Raw genomic sequence first — 12,229 nt, 5'->3', positions numbered from 1 at the left:
ACGACCCGGAGCGCGACGCCTCCTCCCCTGCCATGTGAACCGAGAGTTCGTCCCAGCCTTGGCCGCTTCACAGCCCCGACCGACCCCACCTCCTGCTGCGGACCAGTTGCTGCCGGCGTCCACCTCCTCACCCTTCCATCTTCCTAGCGCCAAAATTGCCTCCCGATCCGGTGACCTGCGCCCAGGTCGGCTGAGGGAGTCCTGGATTAGGGGGTGTTCGTATAGCCGGACTATACCTTCAGCCGGACTCCTGGACTATGAAGATACAAGATTGAAGATTCCGTCCCGTGTCCGGAAGGGACTTTCCTTGGTGTGGAAGGCAAGCTTGGCGATATGGATATGAAGATCTCCTACCATTGTAACCGACTTTGTGTAACCCTAACCCTTTCCGGTGTCTATATAAACCGGAGGGTTTTAGTCCGTAGGACAACATACACATCAACGATCATACCATAGGCTAGCTTCTAGGGCTTAGCCTCCTCGATCTCGTGGTAGATCTACTCTTGTACTACCCATATCATCAATATTAATCAAGCAGGACATAGGGTTTTACCTCCATCGAGAGGGCCTGAACCTGGGTAAAACTTCGTGTCCCTCGTCTCCTGTTACCATCCGGCCTAGACGCACAGTTCGGGACCCCCTAACCGAGATCCACCGGTTTTGACACCTACATTGGTGCTTTCATTAAGAGTTCCTCTGTGTCGTCGCCGTCAGGCTCGATGGCTCCGACGATCATCGATAGCGATGCAGTCCAGGGTGAGACCTTCCTCCCCGGACAGATCTTCGTCTTCGGCGACTTCGCACTGCGGGCCAATTCGCTTGGCTGTCTGGAGCAGATCGAAAGCTATGCCCCTGGCCATCAGGTCAGATTTGGAAATTTAAACTACACGGCTGACATCCGCGGGGACTTGATCTTCGACGAATTCGAGCCACTGCTAAGCGCGCCGCACTGTCATGATGAGCATGATCTAGATCTGCCGCAGAAAAGTGCCCTGGAGGCCGCATCCGCATCGGCTCCGACCCTTAATTCGGAACCAACTGCGCCGATCGAGGATGGGCGGTTGGACGCCACCTCGGGGGCTGCAATCCCAATGGCGATTGAGCCAAGCACCAGCCCCGTACTCTGCGAGACTCGTGACTCCAAGGAGCCAGACTCCTCTCCGGACTCCGAGCCCCCCACGCCCCTGCTGATCGAATCCGATTGGGCGCCGATCATGGAGTTCACTGCCGCGGACATCTTTCAGCACTCGCCTTTTGGCGATATCCTGAAGTCACTGAAGTCTCTCTCTTTATCAGGAGAGCCCTGGCCGGACTACGGTTAGCAAGGTTGGGGTACGGACGATGAAGAAATTCAAAGCCCACCCACCACCCACTTTGTAGCCACTATCGACGACTTAACCGACATGCTCGACTTTGACTCCGAAGATACCGACGGTATGGGCGCCGATGAAGGAGATGATGAAGAACCAACGCCTACTAGGCCCTGGAAAGCCACCTCGTCATATGACATATACATGGTGGACACCCCAAAAGAGGGAGATGGCGATGGAACAGCGGAGGATGACCCCTCCAAGAAACAGCCTAAGCGCCGGCGTCAGCGGCGCCGCTCAAAATCCCGCCAAAACAAACAAGGTGATTCCAGCATGGGAGATAATAATACTCCGGAAAGCGCCGAAGAAAACCCCCTCCAGCAAGATTTAGCACAGGAGGATGGAGAAACCAGCCCTCACGAGAGAGCGGCAGACAGAGAGGTCGAGGACGATAATTATATGCCTCCCTCCGAAGACGAGGCAAGCCTCAACGACGACGAATTCGTCGTGCCAGAGGATCTCGTCGAGCAAAAGCGTTTTCAATGCTGGCTTATGGCCACGGCAAGAAGCCTCAAGAAAAAACAGCAACAACTTAGGGCTCATCAAGATTTGCTAGTCGACAGATGGACTGAAGTCCTTGCGGCCGAAGAGCATAAACTCGAACACCCCTCCAAGAGCTACCCAAAGCACAGGTTGCTACCTCGATTAGAGGAGGAAGCACTTGATGCGGCCGACCAGCCACCTCGTGGTTGCGACAGAGAGGCCCCTCGGCCCTCCACTCAAGCCGCACCCTGTACCAAGGCATGGGAATATGCGCCGGACTTACGAGACATGTTGGAGGACAAGGCAAGGCAAACAAGATCGATCTACGGATCGCGTGGGCGCCCCACGGCTCGAGATGGTAACCGTCACGCCGGCCACAAATTCGGCAGGGCCGAACACAGTAGACAAGGCTCATTGGAGCTACGTCACGATATAGCCCAGTACAGAGGCGCCGCACACCCACTCTGCTTTACAGACATAATAATGGATCATCAAATCCCCGAGGGTTTTAAACCCGTAAACATCGAATCATATGATGGCACAACAGATCCTGCGGTATGGATCGAGGATTATCTCCTTCATATCCACATGGCCTGCGGCGATGATTTCCACGCCATCAAATACCTCCCACTCAAGCTTAAAGGACCAGCTCGGCATTGGCTTAACAGCTGGCCAACATGATCAATCAGTTGTTGGGAGGACCTGGAAGCCGCATTCCTCGATAATTTCCAGGGCACTTATGTGCGACCCCCAGATGCCGATGACCTAAGTCACGTAATTCAGCAGCCAGAGGAATCGGCCAGGCAATTCTGGACACGGTTCCTAACAAAGAAAAATCAAATAGTCAACTGTCCGGATGCTGAGGCCCTAGCAGCCTTCAAACACAATATCTGTGACGAGTGGCTGGCCCGACACCTTGGACAGGAAAAGCCGAAATCTATCACAGCACTCACGACACTCATGACCCGCTTTTGCACGGGAGAAGACAACTGGCTTGCTCGTAGCAACAATATGACCAAGAATCCTGGTAATTCGGACACTAGGGACAATAGTGGCAGGTCGCGTCGCAACAAGCAGAAGCGCCACATTAACAGCGACAATGCTGAGGATACGACAGTTAATGCCGGATTCAGAGGCTCTAAATCCGGTCAGCGAAAAAAGCCATTCAAAAGGAATCCTAGGGGCCCGTCCAGTTTGGACCGAATACTCGACCACTCGTGCCAGATACATGGCACCCCGGAAAAGCCAGTCAATCACACCAACAGGGATTGTTGGGTGTTCAAGCAGGCAGGCAAGTTAAATGCTGAAAATGAAGACAAGGGGCTGCATAGCGATGACAACGAGGAGCCCCGGCCGCCGAACAACAATGGACAGAAGGGTTTTCCCCCACAAGTGCGGACGGTGAACACGATATACGCAACCCATCTCCCCAAAAGGGAGCGGAAGCGTGCGTTAAGGGACGTATACGCGGTAGAGCCAGTCGCCCCAAAGTTCAACCCATGGTCCTCCTGCCTGTTCACCTTTGATCGAAGGGCCATCCCACTAGCATCCGTCATGGCGGATTCGCCGCATTGGTTCTAGACCCAATTATTGACAGATTTCATATCACTAGAGTCCTTATGGACGGCGGCAGTAGCCTGAACCTGCTTTACTAGGATACAATGCGGAAAATGGGCATAGATCCCTCGAGGATTAAGCCCACCAAAACGACCTTTAAAGGCGTAATACCAGGTGTAGAGGCCAACTGTACAGGCTCAGTCACACTTGAAGTGGTCTTCGGATCTCCGGATAATTTCCGAAGCGAGGAGTTAATCTTCGACATAGTCCCGTTTCGCAGTTGCTATCACGCACTGCTCGGGCGAACCGCATTCGCTAAGTTCAATGCGGTACCGCATTACGCATACCTTAAGCTCAAGATGCCAGGCCCTCGAGGAGTAATTACGGTCAATGGAAATACCGACGTTCCCTCCGAACGGAGGAGCACACGGCGGCCCTTGCAGCGGAAGTTCAAAGCAGCCTCTCCAGAAAATTCTCTAGTCCGGCCACTAAACGACCGGACACCGTCAAGCGTGCCCGGAGTAACCTACAACAAGACCGCCTGGCATGATCCGAGCAGGCGTAGCAATGCGGCCCCAACCCCAACCCTCGCAAAAAGGCGACGCCAGTACTTCGCGTACATAACTACGCTCTAGAGATACCATGGGCACAGGGGAAGGGGCACCATCACGGCACGCCCAAAACACGGCTTAAACCGTACCAGGGGCTGCCGATTTTTTAATTTTCTCTTACTTTCAGGACTTCATCCTTCGGAAGGCCTGTTCGGCAGTTCAACTGCCGCACAAACGATGCAAGAACCAGGGAAGCAGACAAGCCAAGCCGCACTATGGAACTCCCAGGTGGTCACTATCACGAGCAGTATACCCGTTCCGCATACTATTCCGTAGCTTGCCCCTGGAACGGACATGTTAACTAGTCCAACCTTCCACTTATCGCATTATTTGTATCGTTCTGCTTTGATCGCAGCCCTTTTTAATAAGCAATGCATAGCTTTCGTCTATTTTTGCATTACCTTTTTTTCTTTTTATATGTTCCTTAACAACATGTTGCACCTGTACACGTTGGTACGGCCAAAATACGCCAGGGGCTTTAGTACCCCTCAATATGGTGTGAGAAGTCCGAACACTTTAACAAGTGCGGCACCCCGAACTTATAGCATTATATGCATCGGCTCCGAATCATGTCTTGGGTCAGTAGTTTGGTTTGCCCGGCTCCTATGTTTTGGTGCCTTACATTCCGCTATATCGGCTAAGGTAGCACTAGGAGAACCACTGCGATTGTGCCCCGGTTGAGCTAGGTCGAGCACCTCAGTGGAGAAAGCTAAAACTGACTGTCATGATGAAGCGAGAGTTGGTCGCTGTTCGAGAGGTTTTTTCGAGTCCCTAAAGACTTATGCCGCTTAGGGCGAGGAGCCGGCTCTGTCCGGCCAAGGCGTGGATAGCACCCCGAACTGGGTCTTTTGAATACCAGGGGCTTCGCCAAAATTTAAAATTATAAAATTCTATGGCTAAGTGAGAGTGTTCACGCATTATAGTCCGATTGCCTTGTTCGTTGGGCTGAGCGCCTCCCTCGAAGGACCCAAACATGGGAAAAAAAGCGCTCAGGTTTATCCCCGAAAACCCCAGCACTAGCGGCACGGGGGCAGAAGCCGACGACTCGCCATCTCCTAGAATTGATAAACAGCCGCACAGAAGGTAATATTTTAAATTCTAACTACATTGCTTAGAAAATATAAACAAGTTTTCAGCGCACAGGACAAAACGAGCAAGTTTCACTCAAAAATTACATCCCTAGAACATTCATCCGCCACAAGGCGGGCACCCTTCAGAACATCCTTATAGTAATTCTCGGGCTTGCGATGCTCTTTCCCCGGCGGTGGCCTGTCCTTCACAAGCTTCTCAGCATCCAGCTTGCCCCAGTGCACCTTAGCACGGGCAAGGGCCCTACGGGCACCCTCAATGTAGATGGAGCGCTTGATGACTTCGAGCCTTGGACAGGCCTCCACCAGCCGCCGCACCAGCCCGAAATAGCTCCCAGGCAGAGCCCCTCCAGGCCACAGCCAAACAATGAGGCCCTTCATGGCCTATTCGGTCACCTTGTGGAGCTCGACCAGTTGCTTTAGCTGGTCACTCAGGGGCACGGAGTGTCCGGCCTCAGCGTACTAAGACCAGAACACCTTCTTCGTCGAGCTGCCCTCCTCGGCTCGATAGAATGCAGCGGCATCGGACACACTCCGGGGAAGATCTGAGAACGCTCCTGGAGAGCTCCGGATTCGGGTTAGTAACAAGTAACTCACGTTTATGTGTTTGCTTTGCATAAAGAATGCCTTACCCGCCGCTATCTTCTTCACCTCATCCAACTCCTGGAGGGTCTTCTGGGATTCGGCCTTGGCAGATTTGGCATTTTCAATAGCCACCGCAAGCTCGGACGCTTGCGTCTTTGAGTCCAGCTCCAAACTCTCATGTTTTTCCATGAGAGCCTGGAGCTCTTGCTGCACCTTGCCAACTTCGGCCTCATACTTCTCCCGCTCGGTGCGCTCCGAGGCTGCCCTCTTCTCGGCCTCGTCCAACGCTTGCTTAAGGGTCGCCACCTCAGACGTGGCCCCTACAATAGCCACGATAATCCTGTCATTTTTTGCAATTGCACCTTTTTTATATATAGTTAAACAAGGTATTTCTTACCTTCATTGTCCTCGAGCTGCTTCTTGGCACGACCGAGCTCTTGCTCGGACCGCTCGAGGTTTTGCTTTAGCGTGTCCACTTCCACATTCAGTGCGGCGGATGCAAGTAGAGAAGCCTGCATACGCATATTGGCTCCTTTTGTTAGACTCCTGCGAATTTTATTTGATCCTCTATTCGGCTTTTCTTCCCGAACACCAAACGAGCATCAGGGGCTACTGTCTATGCGGTAATATCATTTACACATTCTTTACTTACCTCAAAGCCTGTCAAAAGGCTAGTACAAGCTTCAGTCAGTCCGCTCTTGGCGGACTGAACCTTCTGGACCACTGCACTCATAATGGCACGGTGCTCCTCGTCGATGGAGGAGCCTTGGAGCGCCTCCAACATATTGTCCGGCGCCTCCGGTTGGACGGGGGCCGCTGGCACGGTGGACTTGCTCCTCTTGGAAGGAGGTCCCCCGCCGGACTCTGGAACCTTTGAAGGTTCCAGAGCAGTGTCCGGCCTAGAGTCGGACTTGGAGCCCTGGGGGGTTTCATCCCCTTTTCTCCTGGAGTCCGGGAGGTCCCCTTGCGGCGCCTCCAGGACCACCTCCTCTCGGCTTGGAACCTGTTGGGACAACACTTCGGTGTCGTCCGTAGGGCGGGGGGAGGAAGCCGTCGGAAGCGAGTTCACATCCGACGAGTCCAGTGAGCCGCTCGACGACGCGTCGAGCCTGTCTTTGGGTGGGCTGCATAAACATACTCGACATGAGGGAAAGCTGTGCAATAAACGAATACTATGAATTACTCTGGTATCCAGATACTTACGATTTGGACAAGGGCTTGGTCCGGGGGAAGGGTTTTCCCCTTCTTGGACCCTTCGGCCTCCCTAGTTGGGGCGGCCTTCCTTTTCTTTCCTTCCCCCGCTGGAGGGGGAGGGGTCTCTTCTTCCTCCTCCTCGTCTTCACGGGAGGAGTGCATCTTGGATTCGTCGGATGATGAATCCGAAACCTCCGAGCGTCGGGCACTCTTTCGAGTCCCTGTGGCCTTCTTCTTGACCTTCTTCTCCGGCACCACATAGGGTGCAGGAACCAGTAGCTTCGCCAAACGAGCATCCGCTGGGCCTTCAGGCGAAGGAGCCGGACAGTTGATCTGTCCGGAGGTCACCTGCCAATCCTGTCAAAGGTAAGGGAGTTTAGATCCCGCATGGAGTCAAACTATGAAAAACTAATACCATGTAAAAGGAAAAAACAGCTTACCGCGAGAGCGTAACGCTGCACACTGAATCCGCAATCCTCAGTAGCGGATGCGGGAGCCTCGGCGCCCTTGAAAAGCACCTTCCAGGCATCTTCGTACACCGTGTCAAAGAGCCTGCTCAGAGTTTGGTGCCGCGCCGGGTCGAACTCCCACAGGTTGAAAGCCCGTTGTTGGCACGGGAGGATCAAGTGGATGAGCATAACCTGGACTACGTTGACAAGTTTGAGCTTCTTGTCCACCAGGGTTTTGACGCATGTTTGGAGTCCGGTTAGCTCTCCTTTTTTGCCCCACGACAGGCCCGTCTCTTTCCAGGACGTGAGCCGCATTGGGGGTCCAGACCGGAACTCGGGGGGTGCGACCCATTCGGCGTAGCGCGGCTCGGTGATGTAAAACCACCCTGATTGCCACCCCTTCAGGGTATCCACAAAGGAGCCCTCGAGCCAGAGGACGTTGGCCATCTTGCCCACCATGGCGCCTCCGCACTCCGCCTGGCTGCCGTGCACCACCTTCGGCTTGACATTGAAAGTCTTGAGCCAGAGCCCGAAATGGGGGCGGATGCGGAGGAAGGCCTCGCACACGACAATAAACGCCGAGATGTTGAGGACGAAGTTCGGGGCTAGATCGTGGAAATCCAGGCCGTAGTAGAACATGAGCCCCCGGACAAATGGGTGGAGAGGGAAGCCCAGTCCACGGAGGAAATGGGGGAGGAACACCACCCTCTCATGGGGCCTAGGGGTGGGGATGAGCTGCCCCTTTTCGGGAAGCCGGTACGCAATGTCGTTAGACAGGTATCCGGCTTTCCTCAGCTTTTTGACGTGTCCCTCCGTGACAGAGGAGACCATCCACTTGCCTCCCGCTCCGGACATGGCTGGAGAAGGTTGAGGTGGGGAGTGCGGACTTGGGCGCTGGAGCTCGAGTGCGCAAGAATGGATAGGCGAAGGAGGAAGAAGGCATAGGTCAAAAGGTGGATCCTTATCCCCTTATATGGGTGGACGCAACTACATGTCCCCACCAGCCTGGTAAAACTCGCTTATCTCCAAGCGCCGTAATCAATGGCGCGGTTGGGTTACCCACGCCCGTATTGATGAGAATACTGGGATAAGGGGACACGATCTCTGCTTTAACAAGACATTCCAGGGAAACCGCCTCGCATGACGCGCTGAGGTGGGCTAATGAAATGACTCGGATAAAGGCTTGGCCGTGGTGTGACACGCTACGAAATACGTCAGCAGATTAGATTGGTGTAAATATTATTCTCTCTATGGCAATATGTGGAAACTTATTTTGCAGAGCCGGACACTATCTTCGTCTTCGAAATCTTCTATGAAGTACTTGGAGGAGGAACCCGCCATGCAATGCCGAAGACAATCTGCGCGCCGGACTCGTCATCATGAAGCCTCATTCAGGGGCTACTGAGGGAGTCCTGGATTAGGAGGTGTTCGGATAGGCGGACTATACCTTCAGCCGGACTCCTGGACTATGAAGATACAAGATTGAAGATTCCATCCCGTGTCCGGAAGGGACTTTCCTTGGCATGGAAGGCAAGCTTGGCAATACGGATATGAAGATCTCCTACCATTGTAACCGACTTTGTGTAACCCTAACCCTTTCCAGTGTCTATATAAACCGGAGGGTTTTAGTCCGTAGGACAACATATACATCAACGATCATACCGTAGGCTAGCTTCTAGGGTTTAGCCTCCTCGATCTCGTGGTAGATCTACTCTTGTAATACCCATATCATCAATATTAATCAAGCAGGACATAGGGTTTTACCTCCATCGAGGGGGCCCGAACCTGGGTAAAACTTCGTGTCCCTTGTCTCCTGTTACCATGCGGCCTAGACGCACAGTTCGGGACCCCCTACCCGAGATCCACCGGTTTTGACACCGACACCGGCCCTCCTTCGCGCGGATCCCGCCGGACCAGCATCCCGCGACCTCCTCCGCCTTTGATCCGACCTCTCTCCACTGCCTTCCCCCCACTGCTCTAAGGCGCTAGGTCGGTCGCCCGCTCGCCCGTCGTTCTTGTTTCGCTGGAGCAGAGGACCAGCGCCACCCTTCCTGCCCATCTTGCTTTGTTTGTTGCATGCCAAGACCGCCCCGTGGATTTTGCCATAGTACCACTACGACCCGTGCACGCCTTGTGGATTCACAAAGTACATCTACCGCTATCTTCGGAATCACCAAGAACACGCCAAGTACCACGGCGTTTTTGGGAGACCTATGAACATCAAGTTTCTCTGCCACGAACGGCTGCAGTGTTGTGGATCTGGCAAGTACCCTCTTCGGATCGCCATGTTCGACTACCGATGACATATACCACTACCGCTGCCCGAACGTCTACAAAACATGTACCACGATGCCTGGAGCCCTCGGATCCATCAAGTTCGACTACCTTCGTGTGTACCACTACCGTCGCAAGAACGGGACCGGCAAATCCGAAGACCGCAAGTACCACAACACCGATGACATGAACATCTACGGAATGTGTACGACTACGTGATGTGACGCCAAGTTCGATGACGACCATGTACCACTACTGCTCCTCGAACATGAACCTCCACTTCCACTACGATCTGCGAGTACCACCACTTCTACTACGAACTCGAACCACCACAAAACCGCACGCTTCAAAGGTATAACACCGAGACGACGCCCGTGAACGAATGCAGGTGTGGTGTATGAGATGGTCTTGGTTGCACCATGTCCGAGTTGTTCTTTGCGAGTTCCTCGTTGCCATGCCGTCCACCCATGGGAACCCGGCAACCGGGATCACCCCATCATCTTGCATGACACACTCACACCCACTTCCTTTTGCACCGGTATCCCTGTGAGCTACCGGGTCATCGGAATGTTGTCGTGGCATCATTTTCAGATTCGTCACCGTGGCACCCCTTTTGTTTCCGCCATGATGACAAATGCCTCATATCTTATCATGTCAACATTTTCATAAATACTGCATAAAACTTGCACATGTCATCCGCATCATGATAACAACATTTAAAATGGTTTAAATTGTTGTTTGCATTATATTGCTAAATGCACATGAGGATTTATCAGAATTGTTTTTTGTTGTTCCGGCCTCATTTAAACTTGACTAGATAGTTAGTTTTCATATGCTTCACCCTCTTGCCATGTTAATCAACATTTAATATTGTTGGGTACATAAACAAGATCGGACTAAATAACTTGAATGTGGTGTCTCGTCAATATGCAACTCGTTGCGTACTGAGCTCCACTTAACTTGTAGTTTTGTTTGTGCAGTTTGCCATGCCATGCCTCATTAAACCGGACATGCATCATACTTGATTGTGCATCATGCCATGTTTATGTGATGGTTGTTTACTATGTTGCTTGCTTCTTTTCGGGTTGCTTCTCTCGTTAGCTTCGGTTTCGTTCCGGAGTTGTGAGGATTCGTTCGACTACATCCGTTTGCCTTCTTCATGGACTCATTCTTCTTCCTTGCGGGATCTCACGCAAGACGACCATACCCTCGAAATCACTTCTATCTTTGCTTGCTACTTGTTCGTTCTATTGCTATGCCGCGATACCTACCACTTGCTATATCATGCCTCCCATATTGCCATGTCAAGCCTCTAACCCACCTTTTCCTAGCAAACCGTTGTTTGGCTATGTCACCACTTTGCTCAGCCCCTCTTATAGCGTTGGTAGTTGCAGGTGAAGATGGAGTTTGTTCCATGTTGGAACATGGATATTGTTGGGATATCACTATATCTATTATGTTAATTAATGCATCTATATACTTGGTAAAGGGTGGAAGGCTCGGCCTTATGCCTGGTGTTTTGTTCCACTCTTGCCGCCCTAGTTTCCGTCATACCGGTGTTATGTTCCTTGATTTTGCGTCCCTTGCGCAGTTGGGTGTTATGGGAACCCCTTGACAGTTCATTTTGAATAAAACTCCTCAAGCAAGGCCCAACCTTGGTTTTACATTTGCCTACCAACCTATCACCTTCCCTTGGGTTCTTCAGACCCGAGGGTCATCTTTATTTTAACCCCTCGGGCCAGTGCTTGTCTAAGTGTTCCTCTGAACCAGAGCATCATGAGGGACCGTCCCTTGGTAACTTGGGTTATGTTAGTACCTGTACATTAGCTTATCCGGTGTTGCCCTGAGAACGAGATATGCATAGCTCCTATCGGGATGTCGGTGCATCGGGGGGTCTTGCTGGTCTTGTTTTACCATTGTCGAAATGTTTTGTAACAGGGATTCCGAATCTGATCGGGTCTTCCTAGGAGAAGGAATATCCTTCGTTGACCGTGAGAGCTTGTGATGGGCTAAGTTGGGACACCCCTGCATGGTTTTGAACTTTCAAAAGCCGTGCCCGCGATTATGTGGTGATAACCCACAAGTATAGGGGATCGCAACAGCTTTGGAGGGTAGAGTATTCAACCCAAATTTATTGATTCAACACAAGGGGAGCCAAAGAATATTCTCAAGTATTAGCAGCTGAGTTGTCAATTCAACCACACCTGGAAACTTAATATCTGCAGCAACGTGTTTAGTAGCACAGTAATATGATAGTGGCGGTAGCAGCAACAAAAGTAAAGACATCAAAAGTAATGTTTTTGGTATTTTGTAGTGATTGTAACAGTAGCAGCGGGAAAGTAAATAAGCATAAACCAGTATATGGAAAACTCGTAGGCACCGGATCAGTGATCGATAATTATGCCGGATGCGGTTCATCATGTAATAGTTATAACATAGGGTGACACAGAACTATCTCCAATTCATCAATGTAATGTAGGCATGTATTCCGTATATAGTCATAAGTGCTTATGGAAAAGAACTTGCATGACATCTTTTGTCCTACCCTCCCGTGGCAGCGGGGTCCTATCGGAAACTAAGGGATATTAAGGCCTCCTTTTAATAGAGAACCGGAACAA

General features: G+C 51.9%; 1 pseudogene; it reads right to left on the bottom strand.

The window, feature by feature from the left end:
- The window catches only part of LOC119297551, a 50,314-nt pseudogene extending 42,122 nt beyond the window's left edge, over positions 1-8,192 (bottom strand).
- Between the last annotated feature and the right edge of the window lie 4,037 nt (positions 8,193-12,229).

The sequence above is a fragment of the Triticum dicoccoides genome, chromosome 5A (assembly GCF_002162155.2).
Source record: "Triticum dicoccoides isolate Atlit2015 ecotype Zavitan chromosome 5A, WEW_v2.0, whole genome shotgun sequence".
Taxonomy (NCBI): domain Eukaryota; kingdom Viridiplantae; phylum Streptophyta; class Magnoliopsida; order Poales; family Poaceae; genus Triticum; species Triticum dicoccoides.
The sequence above is the reverse complement of the archived record's forward strand: the minus strand, read 5'-3'. Positions and strand labels throughout refer to the sequence as shown.